Below are 9,912 nucleotides of genomic sequence, written 5' to 3'. Positions count from 1 at the left end.
CTCCTTCTCTCCTCCACCTTCATCAAATCATACAGCTTTGTGCTTGAATATTAGAGTATCTGTTTTATATAGGGAGAAAGCAAAAGGTGAAAAGAAGTTCATGAAGAGAAAAAGAGAGCATTAAAAATAAAATAAAATAATTTAAAATAGAAAAGGGTAGGAAAGGTCAAATGTGAAATTCATGAATACCTCTGCATGATAGAAACTGAGATAATAATATAGTAAAAAATAGGCCTATAATTTTTTTCTAACTACTGTGTTTTTATGCATATAAATATTTAATTTGCAAGGATCTAGGCTAATCTTTCCTACTTAAAACATTTTCAAAACTATGGTTTTAAAAATTGTTTCTTAAAATATATGACAAATAATGAGATACAGGCTTGCATGTGCTAGAAATTTAGTAAATTTTAGAGCTACTTAGAATTCAGAAATCAACTCACCCAACCCCTTGGATTCAATGTGAGCATATTGAGGTCTGAGCAGGCACTTACTCATGAACACTTAGGCAGAGAGCAAAGAGGCTCACGGATCCTGATTCTGTTTTATAAGAATATTGCTGTTTTATAAGAATCTCCACATTGTTAGCAGTAAAGCCACAGGGATTTGGCTGGTACAACTCAAAAGTCTCCTAAAATGATTGTTTTCTTAGCCCCTTTTCAATGCAACCTAACAGCAGCTCTGGGCCTGGTTCTAGAGTCATAATATTCATATCATCTTTCATGGATCTATAAAGAAAACCGGGGTGATTTAAACAGTAGTAACTAATAATAACTAATATATTCTGAATGTCTCCTCTATATCAAGTACATTTTAAAGCATATACACATACCATGTCATTTAATCTTCACAATAATCCTATGTAGTAGGCACTCGTATTGCCCTTCGTTGACAAATGAGGCAACTGAAACACTGAAAGTTTGTACAATTTCCCCCATCACTCAGTTATATAGTGGATATTATTATCATATTTGATTTCATTTTTAAAATTATGATATTCATTAATATTATTATTTCAACTGTATAGACAGGGAAATAGAAGAATCAAAATGCTACTCTAAAATGGCTTAAACAGTTGGTGTTTAAGCCAAGGTTTGAACCCATCTCCTTTTGATTCAGAATCTGAACAGTCTTTATGTGTGCTACCTATGGAAGTGCTCCTTAAAAGAAATTACTTCTATAGGCCATTTCTGGATATCATTTTGATGTGTTTGTTGCCTCTTATGTATCTTCTTCTACCGCTTACCAGGCATGAATACACCCCACGGGAGGGTGTGAAGTGGAGCAACACATTTATTAAGGGACCTTTCTGCCAATGGTACTCTGATAGATATAATACATGGGACTTCTCAGGGTTCAGTACACCATGGGTGCCTTATCGCAGAGAGATACAGTAGCCCTGGATCATACCCTCAGTTTAACTCAGGTGGATTTGCATGGCGAACTCTAGTCAACATGTAATTGTTGCCATAGACTAGGTTACTAGCTAGTTAGTGAAGCATATCTCTAAAGAATTCAAAGACGTAATCATCATATGTCTAGACATACAGACCACTATTTCTGATAATTATGGCTATTAATGAGGAGCAGGCTCTAGTCACTGAATTATTTCAGCTTCTACAATGATAAAAAGGTGCTATTAGAGGGTGGCAGTATCCAACCATTTGTGTGGGGAATAAATGGGCTTCATCTGAATGATAGAGCAATGAGATACTAAAGGGTGTACATTTAGATAAAAGTAGGTGCCAGTACCAGAACTGACATTATAAACAGGGATGGAATTTCAACCAGGGCTAGAGGTGGTAAAATATTTCTTAACTCATCAGGTTTGGTTCTGGGAATTGGGGAATGACTTATTGTGAAGGGAAGGCATGAGGCTGGGAATTCTGTGAGCTTAATACCAATTATGTTAGAGACATATCCTGCTGCCTAGAGACTCTCAAATTTAGACAAATATACACTGGTTCATAAGAGTGTATGGCAGCATTCTTAAAGATAATATCAATCATACCTTCAAGATACAGATGCTAAAACTGAGAATAAAGATTATCAGGAGCATATATCCAAAGTTGTACAGCATAGAGTAATAACAGCCAAAAATAAATGAGTTCTTACCATGTGTGATTTAAAACATTAGGACAATTAGCCATTATACTCATCCTCTGAGGAAGGAGCTATAATTATCTCCATTTTGCAGAAGAGATGACTGAATTATGGAAAGATTAAAAGGCTGTTTTAATGACACAGGATTTTTAGGTAGCAGAGCGAGAAAGGACAATTTTATTTTAAGCAGGCATGGATGAGAAAAGAACCCCAAGACGGAACTACAGCATTTTCCAGATGTAAATTCATTTCTCAGTCCCCTTTCATTGAAAGCTAAAAGGAACCACAGCCTGGTTTTTTGACTCTTTAGCACCATATTCTGCTCTTCTATGAATAACAATAGCTAACGTGGATAGGATTCTTACTCTGTGGCCAGTACTATTCTAAGTGTTTATATCCTGGGGCAGAACCAATGATGTGCAACAAACATTTCTTTTCTCTCCTCATTTTGGACTTTCTTTCTGTTAGTCAGAGATGCTTGAAGTGGCATGTGTCACTTCTCAGCGGTGACAGGGAAAAGTCTATGCCAGTCTATATTCCTTCTCTTTCCGTACTATTCTAAGTGTTTATATCCTGGGGCAGAACCAATGATGTGCAACAAACATTTCTTTTCTCTCCTCATTTTGGACTTTCTTTCTGTTAGTCAGAGATGCTTGAAGTGGCATGTGTCACTTCTCAGCGGTGACAGGGAAAAGTCTATGCCAGTCTATATTCCTTTTCTTTCCCTGATACAGCCAAGTGACGGTCTCTTGTCCAGATGGACAAATTACAGGACTCGAGCAGCCTGGATTGCTGAGCAGCTGCATGGATGTCAGTTGCCCTGGAGGCCTACCTCAGCCCATAAGTGACTTTGTCTAAATGAGAAACAAATCTTAAGCCACAAAGATTTTAGATTGTTTTTCAGTGTACTCCAATATCTCCTGACTGGTAACATACATAACTCATTCAATCCTCCTAACAGTCAGATGAGAAAAAGGAGGCCCATACTTTTTGTTTTTACAATCCAATGACAAATTATTGCTAACATGTAATTCCAATGAGCCATGCCTATCAAAGCTAGAAATGGGATTCTGCCTTGTTTTATCTTCTGAAAAAAGTTTATAATAAGGCACACTTGAAAAATGATTAGGTGAAACCAGTATAAAGAAGCTAGCTTTATAATTAGAAACATTCTAACTTCATCATGCTGCAGATAACACAAACATTGCTCAATTGAAAGATGGGAATAAGGAAAAATGATTTCAATTTTTATGAAAATATTTCACACAATAAAATAGGCAGGTAAAGGCAAATCAGTAAAAGGATTGGCTTCATTAGTAGAAAGTTACTAATAGTAAATAATGACTCTAGGGGAGTTAAATTTGTTTTTTTTTTTTTTTTAATGAGAGAAAGATTTATTTTATGATGATTAAATGCTAAGCAATAGAAAAACGTATCTAGAGAGAGAAAGAGGGCAAGGGTTGAAAGAAAGAGATTAGTTGCCTTTTGCTGAGCAGTCCATAATGAGGATGATTAGAGGAGACCATAATTGATTACTAATATCTCTCAGCTTAGACATAAAAGGAATTATAGAGAATTAATCTTCAGAGTTATAATAAAATAGATGATGATAAATACCATATGTGACTATCAACGTGGAACAAAACAATACATGAGAGAGAGGAAGTTAAATAGTGACTTCTTGCTTTTTGCACTAAGTACTTGGTAAGGGCACTGCACAAATGCATTAAAAGAAAAATAATGTTAATTGCTGCTAATGTGTATAGGGTGATTTCTATATACTAAGCACTATTTGAGATGTTTTTTTTTCCGTGAAATAACTCATTTAATTCTCACAATCTACATGGTATTAATATTCCATTTTCAAACAAAGAAAACTGAGAAACAGAAATTATAACAACTTGCCTAAAGTCACAAATGTAGAAAGCAGAGGCAGAATTTAAGCCCAGAATCTAGCTCCACAGGCTGTGCTCTTAACCATTACGCTCACTACCTCTCTCCCAAATCACCGCTTATGGACAGGTGGTAATAAAGCCTCAGTCACATGAGCATGGAAAGAGCACAAGGCTTGAAATCAGAAGAACTGGGTTTCATTTCCACTAACTTTTATCCCTTACCAAGGCTGATAACAGGGGCAGGTGCTTTCTTTGTCTACTGAGACATCTACGATCTATGATCGATAGCACATGGTTGTTGACATGATCAAATAAGCAAGGGAAAATGTGGAAGATGCTCTGTAAACTGCTAATTGCTTTGTGCATATGAGAAATTAAGTCCAGGGTATAGCATAAATGAGTATTGAAAGCACACCATATAATTTCCTGGGCATATTAGTCAACTCAGGTCCCGTTTACAAAGTACCACAGACAGGTCCCGTTTACAAAGTACCACAGACTTAAACAACTGAAATTTATTTTCTCACAGCTCTAGAGGCCAGAAGTCTGAGACCAGGGTATACAATGGTGAGAGTTCTCTTTCTAGCTATCCTAACATGGCAGAGACAGAGGAATAATAACAAGCCCTCTGGTGGCTCTTTTGAAAAGGGCACTAATCTTATCATGAGGGCCCCACCCTCATGACTTCCTCTAAATCTAATTATCTTTTAAAGATTCTATCTCTAAATACTATTATATTGGAGAGGAAAGCTTACATATATGAATATTGATGGGACATAATTCAATTTATAATATTGGTTGGAAAAAAACAAAGCATTTTTGGGGGTGTGCTTATGTTGGATTGGGAATCCGGAAGAAAGGTTGAATATAGAAAACCTTCTGAAAATACTATTAAAGATTTGATAAATACATTACGTCACAGAGTAAAATATTGTATGATGGATCAGGCATGCTTATGCGTTCAAAATGATTATTAAATGTTTTGGAAAAGAGGGCAAAACTCTTCATTGGAGAAATGTTAGAAAAACAGGCTGCATTTTATTAGGCTCTTTCGTGGGTAAGAACAGGCTGTCAAGATCTAAGCTTTGATCTTGACTCTGCCATTCTTTGTGACCTTGGCCAAGTCATTTAACCTTTCTGCATGTAGCATCCCTTTCTTCTGTTGCAAGAATTCCTTGCCCAGAAGCCTACCACTGTCCTTAGGTCTTAGAGATGTTTCAGAAAAGTATACATTATCCATTGCCAAAGATAGCCTTTCTCTTGAATCTGTTCCTTTGGCCTCCTGATGCTAAATTTTTAACATTCATGTATCTAATTTCTGACTCAATGGCTTGTAGTAATCTCAAAACATGTCCACCAGACTTCTTGGTACTCAGTCTCATGCCACTTATTTTTTATGAAGACTGTTAGCAATTTGATTTTTCCAAATGGCCAAACAAAACTTCTAAATTATTCTTGACTCCTCTCTTTTCTCGCATTCCGTATCTTAACAGCTTTACCTTCCAAATCCAAACATTTCTGATTATTTTCACTACTTCCATCCTCATCCAAGCTATCGATGTTTCCCACATGAATTATTGCTAAATATCCTTCTTATGATTCCTTTTGTTTCCACTTTTGCCTGCCTACAGTGTATTCCCTATGCCAGAAAAAAATATTTTAAATGATTGTGTTAATGCAAGTGGATCAATTTATTATAACTTATTCTATTAACACATTTACATGTGGGCTAATAACTTGAATAACTGAGTTAAAACCTACTTGTGACTCTGTCTAAGAAGACTTACTGAGTAATTTTGAAATATATAATTATAATGTGGAATAAAGTGATGAACACAATAGAAAAGCAGAAGTAATGTGCACACACACACAAAGAGTAAGAGACTATGCAAATCAAGTTCCTCAGGATGTTGGCTAATTAAGATGATAAAGTTTGGATTCCTCATGTAAAATATTTATTTACTAAAAAAATAGAAATCAAGTCTATGTATCCAAGTTTCTGTTGCTGATGTGAAATTCATGTGCAAAAGGTCTATAGACTCCTGTTTGGTCAGAGGCTTAGGCATGACATGCCGAGGGAGGAGAAAGAAACTGCATTTCGTGAACTGAGGTTGAGAGTTCTCAGCCAAACACACAGAATTTTCATTACAGGTATAAGACCAGCAGAAGCAGAGTCAGTCTCCTGATGGCAGTTCCCAATCGACAAACAGGTGATGCTCCAGCAGTTCATTTGAAAATTGATTGTGTGGAACTCGCAGCATTTTCTCCTATAGAAACAGTGTTATAAATAGTGGTAGAGTAGGTCTCGTGGCCAACACATAAAAGCTTATTTAGCTCATAATAAAGCTGAAACTCAGCACATTTGCTGTGGAAAAATAATTCTCTTGCAACTAATAATGAAACAAAACAGTAAAACCTATAAACTTGAATAAAAAAAGAGTGGCTTATTTCTCCTGAGTGCCACTGCTTATAAAAGCACAGCTTTAATTAAAAGAGGATGAGGGAGTAGATGGAGGTGTTGATGGAAAGTCTAAAGGGGACTGCTGATAACTTATGAAGGTGGCTTTGGTTATTGTATAATTTCACTTTGAAATGTAAGGCATTGGTTCATTTTGTAGCTGTATCTACTTGTAGCACTGCTTTTGTGTATATGCAATGATGTGTATAATTTTTTTTTCATCCTCAAAACAAATAATGGGAGATAAAGGAGATAGGAAAAGAGAATTTGCTTCTAAGGTAACCTGAAGAAAGTTAAGAAAAGACAGTTGAATAGAAGGACAGATGTGTGTTTGTGCAAGAAAATAGTGTCATGTAGAAGTAGCTGAGAAGAAAAAGGCAGATTGAGCTTCCACTTTGTACTTGAAGGAGAATAAAAGAATATAGCAGAGAAATGATTGTGGGTCATAAAATTCTATAAAAAGTAACTGGACAGTCTTGTGGCTGTCTGAAATAAGACAGGGAAGAGAAAATCTATTTGATCAAACATTATATATGTAGGGATATGTTTGTTAAGAAATTGGTGCTTATGATCCAGTAAGTCCCTTCTTTTTAAACATCTGTGTGATGAAGTATATGGCCATGCCACCCTGAACATGCCCGATCTCATCTGATCTCGGAAGCTAAGCAGGGTCGGGCCTGGTTAGTACTTGGATGGGAGACAACTTAGGAATACCAGGTGCTGTAGGCATTAAATAAATAAATAAACAAAGAAATAAAGAAATAAAATAATCATCTGTGTGATTATGTAATATAATCATCTTATTTTCTAATAAAGAATTTGAACTTAGCAGAAAAGTTAATTTGAAATTTTAATTATCTTTACATTTTCTTTAACTCTTTTGGTATTTGTTATCCTTGCTATGATTAAAGTTGCCAAAACAGCATTTTGGTGATAGCCCCAGACTCTAACCACAAGCCAGTAGGATTGTGCAGTTATTTTAGATGTTTTGAGTAAAGCACTACAAAAACTTATATTTTATTTTTGGTTGAATAATCTAATGTTTTAAAATTAATGCCTTCAAATTTCACTATTTATATGGTTTTATTGGTGCTTTGAGTAGCTAAGAATGCTATCAGCTATTTATTTGGAGGGACTGGACAGGGGCATACCACAAGGTCATTAATAGCAGTGCAGGTTCTATAGCCAACCTGCCTAAGTTCTGATGGGTTTTCTTACACTAACACTTAACATTTATGTGCCTCAACTTTCTTACTGTAAAAGGAGTTAATCCATGTAAGAAATATATATAACTGGCTAGCACATAGTGAGCACTCAATGAATATTAGTTATTATAATTTCTATTAAGCATTTTGATTAATAGTTCCCATATCTGCCAGAAATTAGATTTTAGTCCTGAGAATTCAGAAGTACATTTAATGTTAACCTACGTCAAGAATATATTGACTTTTCTTGTATATTTTAGGAGGCATTTAAAGTAATGTAGTATTTCAAAGTCATTTTCACTGATCATCAGATATCAATTCTTACTATGTTTTTGAAGAATGCCTATTGTAGTATCGTAAAACTTATGAAGAGGTTCAGGTTCAAGTGTTTCAATTTAATTTAAAAAAATGTTGCTAAAAAATGTTCTGTATATAACTTCAGATCATAATCTCTAGAAATCCTTCTTTGACCACCAGCCATGACAGATTAGGGGTTTCTTCTATGTCCTCTCATAGGACTCCTTCCCTAGCACTGGTCATGCTATCTCTTTCTCCACCTGCCTCTCCAGATCTGTACAAATATAAACTGGACATTCTCATGTGCAATAACTAATGCCACAAGTTCAATATGTCTAACATGTATACCACCCCCATTCAAATCTCCTCATTCTCCATATTCCCTATTAAATGTATTTTCTAGTGAATGGGAAAATTTGTTCCCAAACCTATCACATGAAGTATTATACTATTCTTACTCTTCAAGACACATATCTAGTGAATCATCCTATCTTGCCTTTCTCCCTTACTGTCTCTGATCTTTTACTACTCTCAAGCCAAGAATCTCTATTTTATTAGTAAAGACTGCTACTAAGATTGACATCTCCCCTGGGTTGCTAAAGTCTTGTCCTTCCCTGCCTCATGCATTTTCCTCTTGGTAGCCACTAATCTTCTTGAAACACAAATCTGATAACACTTAAAGTACACAATGATTTTCTACTCTCACAAACTAAAATTCAAGATTATTAACCTAAGCTACAAGGTTATATGTGCCCTATTCCCTCCTTTTTCCTTCATCATCATCTCATATTGATGTTATCACCTGTGAGATGGGATTGTGATGAGCATCATATGAGTCACTTGCAGGTATTTAGATCTTTGCCTGGTGTATAGTGGTAGTGCTGTTAACACTGTAAGTATATCATTATAGCTAATGATGCTAAAGTAGGTAGCATTGTTAACTGCTAGTCATTACAATTTACTTCCCAAAAGACTTACACTTCTGTCATGCTGAATTACAGACAGGCCACAGTTCTTCCCACCTCTGGAATCTAATATGTGTTACTATGCAACGGTATTCCATCTTCAATTCACTGCTCACAATTACTGTATTTTGATCCTGATAGATATATCTTTGTTTTGTTGGCATTCTTTATTGCTTAGTATGTAAGTTCAAGTAGGTAAGGACCACACTTGCCTCCTTAACTATTTTTTAGCTAAAATAAAGCTCAATGGCACGCACAAAATAGGTGCCCAATAACTATGTGTTCATTAGATTGATTAAATAAATTATTTTATTCATGACATATAACTATAAAAGTTATATAATGGGTTCTTTAAATATTTATTAAATAAAAGAATGGATGCAACACAGTGGAAAAACTAGTATGTGCTGACCTTGATTTATAGTTTCTCACTAATCATTCATTCATTCATTCATTCATTCATCTGTTCATTCATTAACAAACCCATTATATGCCAGATATTTTCTGTTTTCACAGCCTTTTAGGGAGAAAGACATATTAAAAATACTTGCAGCACAGTTTAGTAAATGTAATGAGGTAAGTATAAGGTGCCACAAGCACGTATTAGATGAAAGAGTCGTATCTATCTGATGGAGTCAGGAAAGGCTTTCTGGAAAACCGATGCTTGAACTAGGTCCTAAAAGACCAGTAATAATCAGTTTATCAGGCAAAGAATGAGAGAGCACAGAATGAGAGGAAGAGGAAAATGCAAGGGCACTGGAGATATTTCATACCAAAAGGTAGATGGTATTGAGGGAGGAGCAAGAAAAATTTAAAAGAGAAGCAAACAAGGACAAGCTTATGAGTAGCCTCTCTCTAGGGGATACCATCACTTCTCTCCTCTTCCTGGATTGTGGCTGGCATAGAAAATAGCAAGTGCTACTTTCTTGGAGGCATTGGAGAATATGCCTTTTAGCCAACTCTCTTTGCAACTAACCCTTGCCTAATCC

The 9,912-nt window shown here is 35.5% G+C and overlaps 1 pseudogene; it reads left to right on the top strand.

Moving 5' to 3' along the window:
- The first annotated feature begins 7,066 nt into the window (after window positions 1-7,066).
- Window positions 7,067-7,185, top strand: LOC112476998 (annotated as a pseudogene).
- Window positions 7,186-9,912: the final 2,727 nt, after the last annotated feature.

Source organism: Pteropus alecto, unplaced genomic scaffold, assembly GCF_000325575.1.
Source record: "Pteropus alecto unplaced genomic scaffold, ASM32557v1 scaffold222, whole genome shotgun sequence".
Classification (NCBI taxonomy): domain Eukaryota; kingdom Metazoa; phylum Chordata; class Mammalia; order Chiroptera; family Pteropodidae; genus Pteropus; species Pteropus alecto.
This window is presented reverse-complemented; position numbering and strand designations above follow the sequence as displayed.